At 32.7% G+C, this 10,012-nt stretch overlaps 1 long non-coding RNA gene across 1 annotated transcript; it reads left to right on the top strand.

The window, feature by feature from the left end:
* The first annotated feature begins 3,954 nt into the window (after positions 1-3,954).
* LOC114320618 (uncharacterized) lies at positions 3,955-5,698 on the top strand. The gene is made up of 2 exons (XR_014350831.1): positions 3,955-4,683; positions 5,186-5,698. It is a non-coding gene; the product is annotated as an uncharacterized LOC114320618 (long non-coding RNA).
* The last annotated feature ends 4,314 nt before the right edge of the window (positions 5,699-10,012 follow it).

Genomic DNA, 10,012 nt, shown 5'->3' on the forward strand with positions numbered 1-10,012 from the left:
TTCCATCCTCAATGTTGGCCAGCAACGGTGAGGTCGGTTCACTCTCCAATTTCCCCAGTCAAGCCCCCCTTCATAGAGAAGAAAGTGGTCCTCCAAACGAGGGTACAAAGTTGGAAGTTGGACGGGAACCTCTCGAAAGATAAGACCTAGGACATATTCTTGTTTGTCGCTATGGCGAGGGACAAAGAGGCGTCTGTCTATGGCACTCGATCCATCAGCTTTAAATTTAGCAATCTCTTCCTCAATACATCTTTTCAAAGCCGTTATTGGGCTTATACGTTCGCTAGTTGGTACTTTCAAAGAAGAGGACTCCATTGGTAACAAGCAGCGAAGAAGAGAGGGTCAGTAGAGATGAAGGGTTTGTGTGTTAGGCAAACGAGTGAATTCAAAGCACGAAATAAAATGGTTTTTTTTTTTAAAACCTTTGTGTCTGAAAATATACCCAATTGTGGAATTCATAAAGAAGTACTAAAGGTACAGATGCGAAAAGTTTCCTTCAATATTGATAGTTATGGAGGGAAACACATATCAAATACTGATGTCAGCTTCGAAATAAAATATTTGGCTTCGAAGCCAAATTTTGGTGCCAAAATCAGATAACAAACGGCTTCAAAGGCAGGAAGTCGACTTCGAAGCACATTCCATACCTAAGGATGTAAGAATACTCAAGTATTTGTTTACTTCAAAAGGATTAAGGACCTGTTTTTAGGTTTGTTAGTGAGAGTAAAATCCTTCGAAGCAAAACTTGAAATACCTTTAGGTTAGAAATTGCTTGTTCTAAGTTTCAAACCAATAGTTGGTTTGATAATATACAGAAAAAATATCTTTTTAGAATAAATAGTGTAGTCCTTAAAAGAAGTTTCCATATTTTGAAAAATATGGACTGTTTGTTTGAAACAAAATTAGTTGATTTGAAATTACTTGATTGTATTAACCATATGTTGGGGAATTGAATATGATCAAATTAAGTTTCGAAGGGCAAAGTTGTTTAATTCGAAGCTGATAGTTGAAGAATTATGTTAGGCCTAGGGTCGGTATGTGAGACGATGATTGTTTTCTTAAAAGAAAGACTTCACACTTTGGAAGAGTTTGAGCTGGGATGGAATTAAAGCACATCAACCATACAATTAAGTTTACAAATGGAGTGATAAATCAGAATATGACAAATGAAATTCGGAAAGCTTATTGTTATTGATAAGTGTTGTTTCATTTTATTACATTCTCGATTTCATAAAAATATGGAATAGACAGAGTTACAAGGTCATGAAATTTAGTTTAACAAAATTCAATAAATGAATACTCTTTTCCTACTCTATCTTCTATCTTATCCGGGTTTGGTTTATCCAATTGGTAAGCCCTTAATTGAGAAGAGAGTTGTTGGGCCTTCACTTCGAATTCTATCTGTTTTAGAGTTTTATCTGTGGCGTCCATCTCCTCTTTTTCATACACTTCGTTCATAGCAACATCCTCCACATACTCAGAATCCTGGCTCTTGAAGGCTTCATATTCATCAAGGAGGTTCTTTGCCTCATACTGAACCTGAATTCGAGCAAAAAAGGCTTCATCCAGAACTTCACTAGTAATGGAAGCCTGGAAGTGGCAGTTGAGCAGGAGAGGAAGTTGGTCCAAAAAGGTATAAAGTTCTATTTGGGCCACAGGGTTGAAAAGATGACTTTGAGACATAATGTCATAGGCCCATAGAAAGTTTTTGTGGGAATGTCATCTCGAAGGACTTCAAAAGATAAATGGGAAAAGGCAGAAAGCAAGGTTTGAGCCCTAAATTGTTGATAAGGAGTTGGAGACACTGAGGCCTGGTAGGGGGTGAAGTATTGGCCCTTAGAAAGAGTAAGCTTCAATTCATCAATCCAATTTGGATTAGAAGGCAGAAGGGAAGCAGTCGGAGGTTCCTTGATCGAATCTAGGAATTCAGGTCTGGCCACACATTCTAGCCAATCGGAGGTATAAAGTTTTTCTTTTTTGGCTAAAAGTGCAGGGCTAATCCCTAAAGCTTCATCAGGACGATGAACACTTCGAACCATCCGAGATGGCAAGGTAGAAGTATACCATGATGAAAGCAGATTGTCCTCAAGACTACGTATACAGTCAATAGGAACATATTGATATACTACAGAACTGCGTTTAGAAGGAGGGATTCCAAGAGGGTCATCGAATTTTGGGAATCGGTGATGAATACGTTCCCTCGTCTGAGGTTGAGTAGGGATAGGCCAAGTTCTCCAACTAGAGGTCGTAGAAGAAGAAGAAGCAGCAGCTTCAACCCATGCGGAAGGCTTTGTTGCAAAAGAAGAGCTTCCGATATCCATGATTGCAAATTTGTGTTCCAAAGAATTGTAAGTAGTAGGTTCGTGGTTCGAAGGTCGGTGATTTGCGAAAGCTTCCATAACTTGTATAAATGGAGGTGCATAATGGTGGCTAATCAATGCATGGAGGTTCTTTCGAGGACGAACAACATCATCAAATAACTCTTCATATGCTTGATCAATGTAAGAAAAGACTAGCTTGGCCATAAAAGATGTATCAGTCTTTTCGAATGCTGAGATAGTGGGAATGTTCAAGGATTAGAACAGAATTTAATGTTTCATTGATGAATGACGATTGCATTTCTAAAAAATGCAAAGCCCATGCACGTTCTAAGACGTGGGTAAAATACCTTGATCCACTAATTTCACCAAGTATTGGGTATATTAGTGCGGGAGGTAATGTTGGCTACATATTTTGTATAAGCCAATCACAGTTCGACACATGGTAGGTTGAGTGCAATACGGGAAGACAATTTAAATCTTCAATCGTAATCACACATGTGACAGTTAGTATTGGTTATTGTGGATTTGTGTAGCACTAGATCAACAAAGAGATGCAAAATGACGTGGCTTCAACGGTTACTCATATTTAAATTCAAAATAAAGAGGGAAACCTAACTGCAAATAAGGCATAGTGGAGCTAAACTGTAAGGCAACATGATCAGCGATCATAGAGGGATGATTCGACAGTTAGAAATGCATTTCGACGGTTGTCATTGATAAGTATAAATAGCAGAGAAGGCCCCAGAAAGAAGCTCCAGACTCAGACCCAAAAAATCAGTTTTATCTACTTTGTTTTTCCTTCTAGTTTTTACATTTCTTGTTCTTTACATTTTTGTACTTCAAATTCTTGCATTGCATTTCGTTCATAAGAGTAGTTTCAAGTAGTTTGTTGCTGTAAACCTCTACGAGGCTGATTTAGATCTTTTTAAGTCTGCATTTTACTTAATGAAATGCTACAATTATTCTTCATTTAATCATTGTTTGCTTAATTCTCCTCAACAAAGCTACCAGTAAAAGTCCTCTTCATTGAGACTGAAAGAACTAAAACACAATCGTCTGATAATTGGTTGGCAATTAATATTTTGTAAGGACTGATTGATCCTTACTGGCACGCTCAAAATTACAACAATAACCTTCGAAAGCCAAAAAAGCCAACAATAATATATGTTCAATATGATTTAATAATCTAAATTACTTTAATATCGTGTAATGGTTAAAAATTTAGGTGTATATTTAATATTTTTATATATCTATATATGTATAATTTGGGTTTCAGATTGCTCGGGTTGTTTCACACCTTTACCCAAGCCTGTCTAAATTTAATTCGGATTTCTAAATTTTTATTCAAATCCGTACCGAATTTGAAAATATCTTATTCAAATCTTAAAAACATTCAAGTTGAGTTCGGATTATTAGAATTGAGCCCGCCCAAGTTGCACCCCTAGTTGCCCTCTCCTCTCACACTACACTCCTCTCTGCTTCTCCTCTTCTCTCGACGACCGACTCCTCCTCCTCCACATCACAAAGATCGCAGCCGATCGTTTAGTTTGGCCCTCTTTTTTCCGTTGATCTGCACAAAAAATATAAGATTTCATGCCCTTTGTATATTATATATATACACATTGATTTAGAATTTTTTTTTTTTTTTTTGGTTGTGAAATGGTATGTGAGTTCTAGGGGTTTGTCCTTTTTTGTAGGACAAAAAATTTGGGGGTTCTCTTTTCTTGGGTATTCACCCCTTTTCATCACGGGTCGAACCTTTTCCGTAGGTCTAAAAATTGATGCTTGTAGGAGTTTGGGATTGATTCTAAAAAGCAGGGGGTTGGGGTTCTTTTGCCCAGAACAAAACTATTCAAAGTCCTACTGAAACTCATACGTAGATCCACTACAAGCTAGATTTGAATCTTTCATGAAGATTAATTCTCTGTTAGGCATGGGTTCTCTTTGAGTATATTTTATTATTCAGTTAGTTCCTTTATCTATTTCTAGATTATTGCCTTGTTGTTATCAGATCTATATATCGCAAAATGAGCTAAAAATCTATCTTTTTCCTTCAATTTTTTCAAATCACTACCCCTTCATTTTTTTTCCCCTGGAATAAGAGTCATCCCAATTTTGAAAAGTAGTCTTTCTTTGTTATTTAGTTGTTTTTCTGAACTGGGTTTTTGAAATTTCAAACAAATCTTTGGTTTTCTTGCTTAATCTGGAAAGAAAACTATATCTTGGGAGGTGGGTTAGTTTTTCTAAGAATGGAAAGTTCTAGAGGCAGGAGAGTGGAGAAGAGAGTGTACGAAGAGAGTTTGGAGGATCAAGATGATAGGATGCTTCATTTGAAGAAGCCAAAGCTACAGGGTTTAGCTAGGTCTGTTGTGCTGTTTCTGTGTATATAAATGTTTCTACTTTTGAATTTCTTGATTCTGTTCATGGGTATTGCTTTGATTCTTTCATTTTCTATTCAGATTTGGATTTATGATATTACAAGTTCGATATTTGCTGCATATATACACATATATTATGTTATGCAAGCGTGAACATGTGAATGTATGTGTACTGTTATAGTTTAACCTGTGATTACTGTGGAAAAAACTGGGATAACCATTTAAAAAAAAATAAAAAATAAAAATAACGAATGAACTATTAAAGGGTTTTTCCCTTCTTTATTGGCATCACCATCACCATCACCATCATTGTTGGCATTGATTTGGGGTTGGATGGGGGCTATGTATTGATTCTCTCTTCATTAGCATCATCAATTTCAACACCATAACCATCATTTTCATTGATCTTGGGGTTGGATGGGGGCCTTGTCTTCATTTTAGATTGGATTTGATAATTGCCTTGGTTGATTGTTCTTGTTCGTGTAGGATTTCATTTCATCATCAAAAGCCCTTCACGAGTTAAAAAGTTACAAATTCCTTGCGGAAGGCCTAAAGATTGCTAGTCAAGTTGGGGCTGCCATTGGAGTTATTCGGCATGAATTAACAAATGTGCAAAAGAAAACTCCAGGAGAGGAGTCATGGCGATTGGTCTTCAAGCAGGAAATCGATGAGGTGACTGCACTGCTAAAAAAGTATGAACATGAGAATGATTTTGTCTGGCGTGAGAAGATTCCGGATCAGGATGAGTTGCCAATACGGGAAGGTAAGAAAATCGTGAGTTACATAGCTTATCATCCTCAAAGATGGGAGAGATCACTTGTTTTTAAAATTTGAGTGTACAAAAATAAGGTTACAGGGTATTATAGTTATATTTTAGGGGAAGCAAAGGTCATCACGCTTTTTGATGTTTTCTCATTTTCTCAGTTTGCAAAATGTTGGAATGTAATTTAAGAATAATGGTACTGTTTTTGTGAGGAAATTAAGTTATATTTTTATTTACAAGAGATTGGCAAAGTTTTGTTCAGTTGTATGAACTAGAGGGTTTTTGATGAAAATTCACACTCTCTCTCTCTCTCTCTCTCTCTCTCTCTGGGATTATCATTAGTGCTTATCAGTGTCTGTTTGATGAATTACTTGCAAAATTCAGGATACATGTTGAAGTAAGACATCAATGTATGCATGAATCTTTTCTCTTTTTATTTATTTATTTAAATAGAAAGTATTTTTGTACAGTGTTTTTTTTTTTTTTTTTTGAACTATGCTACTTCTGAAATGCAAAAGGCAATAATATGTATGGTTAAAAAAATTGAATAAAACGTAGGCCAAAAAAAGAAAAAAAGAAAAAATTGAATAAAATGATTTGAGCATTGTGTCTTTTTTTTTTTAAAGAAACAATTTTGTCAAAGCTACTTTTGAATTGCAAATGGCATGCATGGTTATCAACATATTGAATAAATAAAAATGATTTGAACATCATCTGCATCTGTGAAGTTAAAGAACTACAATTATTTGATTGTTTATGTTTGTGTTTGGTTTATGAATTTAGAGATAGATTTAGAAAGAAGAAAGAAAAAGTTAAGTGAAACGTTAATGAAATATAATCTCTCCATAACTTGTACATATGTGCCAACTTATCACCCTGACTAAAGCCTTGTAATAGTAACTAAGCCTTTAAATAAGTAGGTATTTAGGTAAGGTAAAAATGTATCAAATTAGGTACTAATTAATTAACTTTCATTAATGAAATAACTTTTTCAAAATTTAAAGTGAAAAAAATGATAAAATTACAATTTTTATATTCATAAGGACAAAAATGACAATTATACAATAAAAATTATTTTACAGTTTATTTACCAAATACTATTTTGCTGTTTAAATCTATAATCCCACAGCTACACCAAATAGGTTACCAGCTTATGCTCACAGCTGTAAGCTATAATCTGTTAAGGTATAATCTATAATCACTTTCTCATAGCTTTACCAAACGGGACTTATGTTTGGAAATTTTTTTTGACTTTTTACCAAAAGATTTGTAATAAAATTAAAATGACCATTCTACCCTTGTTAACTTGTTGAGTTTTAACTTTTTGACTTTTGGATAGTTGAATTTAAACGGCAAAATAATTCCCCGCAAGCTTCTCCTAAATAATATGAACTTTTTATTTTTTTTAGTAACTTTTTGATTTTTATAAGTTATCTCAAACCAACCCTAGTGTGGTACGCTTAAACTGGCCCATGATACTCTAAAAAAATTAAAAATACACCCGAGTTCAAATTAGTCAGACTACATTTTTATTTATTTTTAATGGGACTTAGACTTCATTTCAGCATAATAAAAATCATAAAAGATACTCCCTCCGTCCCAAAATAATGGTCCCTTTTGGGGAATCCAACTTTTTTTGGTAGTACAATTATTGCATTTGAAAAAAGTTGATTTTCCAAAATTATCCTTTTGATAGTACATTTTTTGGGAATATCAATGCATAATTGTACTTTTTATGTTGTTTATTAATTTAAAAGAAGGGTAAAATAGGAAATTTATATTATTTTTGTACTTGATTTTTGAAGAGGGACTAATATTTTGGGACAATGAAAAATGGAATAAGGGACTAATATTTTGGGACGGAGGGAGTAAAATTTTAAGTTTAAGGCCCTGTTTGGCAAATTACTTTTTTAAGGCCTGGTTTGACATACCTGGAAAAATTCAAAAAGCTAAAAAGATACTAAAAAATTTATCGCTATTTACAAATTAAAAATATAAAAAAATTAATTTCCCCAATATTTTAATACAAACAACGACTGGACAACGTTGGTACTGTCAGTACGTATTGGTCTGTCTAAATGAACCAAAAAAAAAAAAAATTTAGATGTATATATATATTAAGTTGGAGAGTAATGTTGGGCCCATGGGGGCCTAACACAGGTCTGTTTTTGATAATCCGAACCGTTAATGTGTAGAGCTCATCGAGTACTATATGCCTGTAAAAAATCAAGTTGATCGGATATAGAGAGCTATGTGATCGAATCATATTTTTTTTCAGCCGTTTATTTTTCACCATCCATTAATTTCATACAAAAATTTTTTGATCACATAACTATTGATATCCGATTAAATTGATTTTTCATTGATGTATAGCACTTAACGAGTTCTACACATTCAACGGTTCGGATTATCGAAATGGGACCCTTGGTGGGCCCCACGGCCCATCAGTACCCGTGAAGACTAATGCACCATTTCAACCCAGTCGTACTTTCCTCTGCCGCTTGTCACTGATGATTTTGGCAGGTACGGATAAAAATATAATTTTGCCATTTTATATAATATTTTAATACATATTTTTTCGTAAAAAGACCAAAAGTTATTCCAAAAATTATATTTTTTTCTTCAATTTTTTAGTCCAAAAATGTACTTATTTAGGACACTCCAAACAATCCCTAAATATAAGGTGTATGGCATGTACTAAAAAAATATACTTTTTTTTCATACATACACTTATTTGGGTCACTTCAATCAACATCTATCAACATTTCTTCTCTATTTTTCTACCAATTTTCTCTATTTTTCTGTAATTTTTTTTTTATAAAAAGTAAAAAAATACACTTATTTAGAATATCCCAAACCATAGCTGAAGGATAAAATCATTACCGCTATTTAAATTTAATTTTTATGAATTATAAATAGACTTTAGTTTGTTTTGACAACTCAGTTAAAAACAGTTATAAAATTTTTTGACTTTTTTATGTCACATTTTTTTGATTTTTTTTAGTTACATTACCTTTTTACTTTTTACACATCTTTTTATATAAAAAAATAAAAAAACCAAAAAATTAACTTTAACTTACTTCCCAAAACAAGTCAATTACTCAAGTTGGCTGTGTGAATGATGGGGTATTTGACAATATTTAAAAAATAATATTCAATAATAATAATATATTTTATTTATTTATAATATTTATTATTATTTTTAATTAATTAATTTTTTTTTTTTGTAAACGAAAATAAAATAAGGCCTTGTTTGGTTTGTGTTTTGAGATATTATTTTAAAAACAATTTTTTGGAAAGAGTTTAAAAAATTAGAAAATTTATGTAGTTGTATATTTTGAAAATAGTTTTTAAATTTTCAAATTTGGAATAATTTGATATTTTTTTATAATTGAATAGATAGTTGTGAGAAAAAAATGAGTGAGAATGAGAGAGAAGAAAAAAAAAACGATTAATCGATGTATAGCAGAGAGAAATGTAACTTTAGAATTTAAAAAAAAAAAAATTTAAACCAAACATATTTTTGAAAGTTTTTTTTTTTTTTTTTTCTTTCTAAAAACATGTTTTAAGAGACAAACCAAATATGCCCTAAAATTTTTAATAAAAAATAATTAAACGTAAATGTTATGGGCCAATCATTCTGTTTAGTTAGATATTATCATTAATTTTTAATAAAATTTAAAAAAATTTCCCCTCTGTTTTGTACACCTTCCTCATTCAGCACATAATTAGCATGAAAGGGTGCAATCATATGCACCACGAACCACATTATCCACTACTCAAACCGACGTCGTTACTACATTATACAATCTAAGACTTCGTATCAGTATCATGTACGTCACCGTGTTGCCTCACCACACACAGGCCCACCATAACTGTATGGGCCGTACCCAACGAGAAGTTATTTCCATGGTCCGGTGTACCACATTGGCCGTGTACAAATACATAGAAAATAAAAAATAAATTAAGATTTATTAAAAATATAAATTATTTTTTCATATTTAAGATATTACATCTCATCTGTTGAGATTTTTAATCACAAAACAAATCAGCTCTCCACATATTAATCGTTAAATCAAATTAATAGAGTACATGACGCAATAAACATAATTTTTATAGTAATGTCACGCACACAGAGATTGGAACACATAAACTAAATATAGAAATTGTGTACTGTTGTCCGCCTAAATGATCGGACGACACCATGATAACCGCAATCGACAAGCTTTGGCCGGTCGTCTGGGCGGAAGACCAAATGCACAATTTGTGTACTTAAATCTATGATCCATCCTTTGTGTTCCTAGATTTTTTTTGTAATTTTTACCTCCCTATAAATACTTTTATTAACTTTGTCAAGTTAAACATTTTATTTATTTTTCATATTTCATATTTCACATTTCTTATTTTTCATTTATTTACAATTATAAGTATGAGAAAATTAGTGAAACATTTCTGTTCAACTTTGGATAGTAGAAGAAGTCCAATTTATTTTTTATTAATTAAGGTCCGTTGATGAATTTGTTCTATAATCATATCAGAGAAATTTTGAA

Source organism: Camellia sinensis, chromosome 14, assembly GCF_055761805.1.
Source record: "Camellia sinensis isolate YWXY chromosome 14, ASM5576180v1, whole genome shotgun sequence".
Lineage (NCBI taxonomy): Eukaryota > Viridiplantae > Streptophyta > Magnoliopsida > Ericales > Theaceae > Camellia > Camellia sinensis.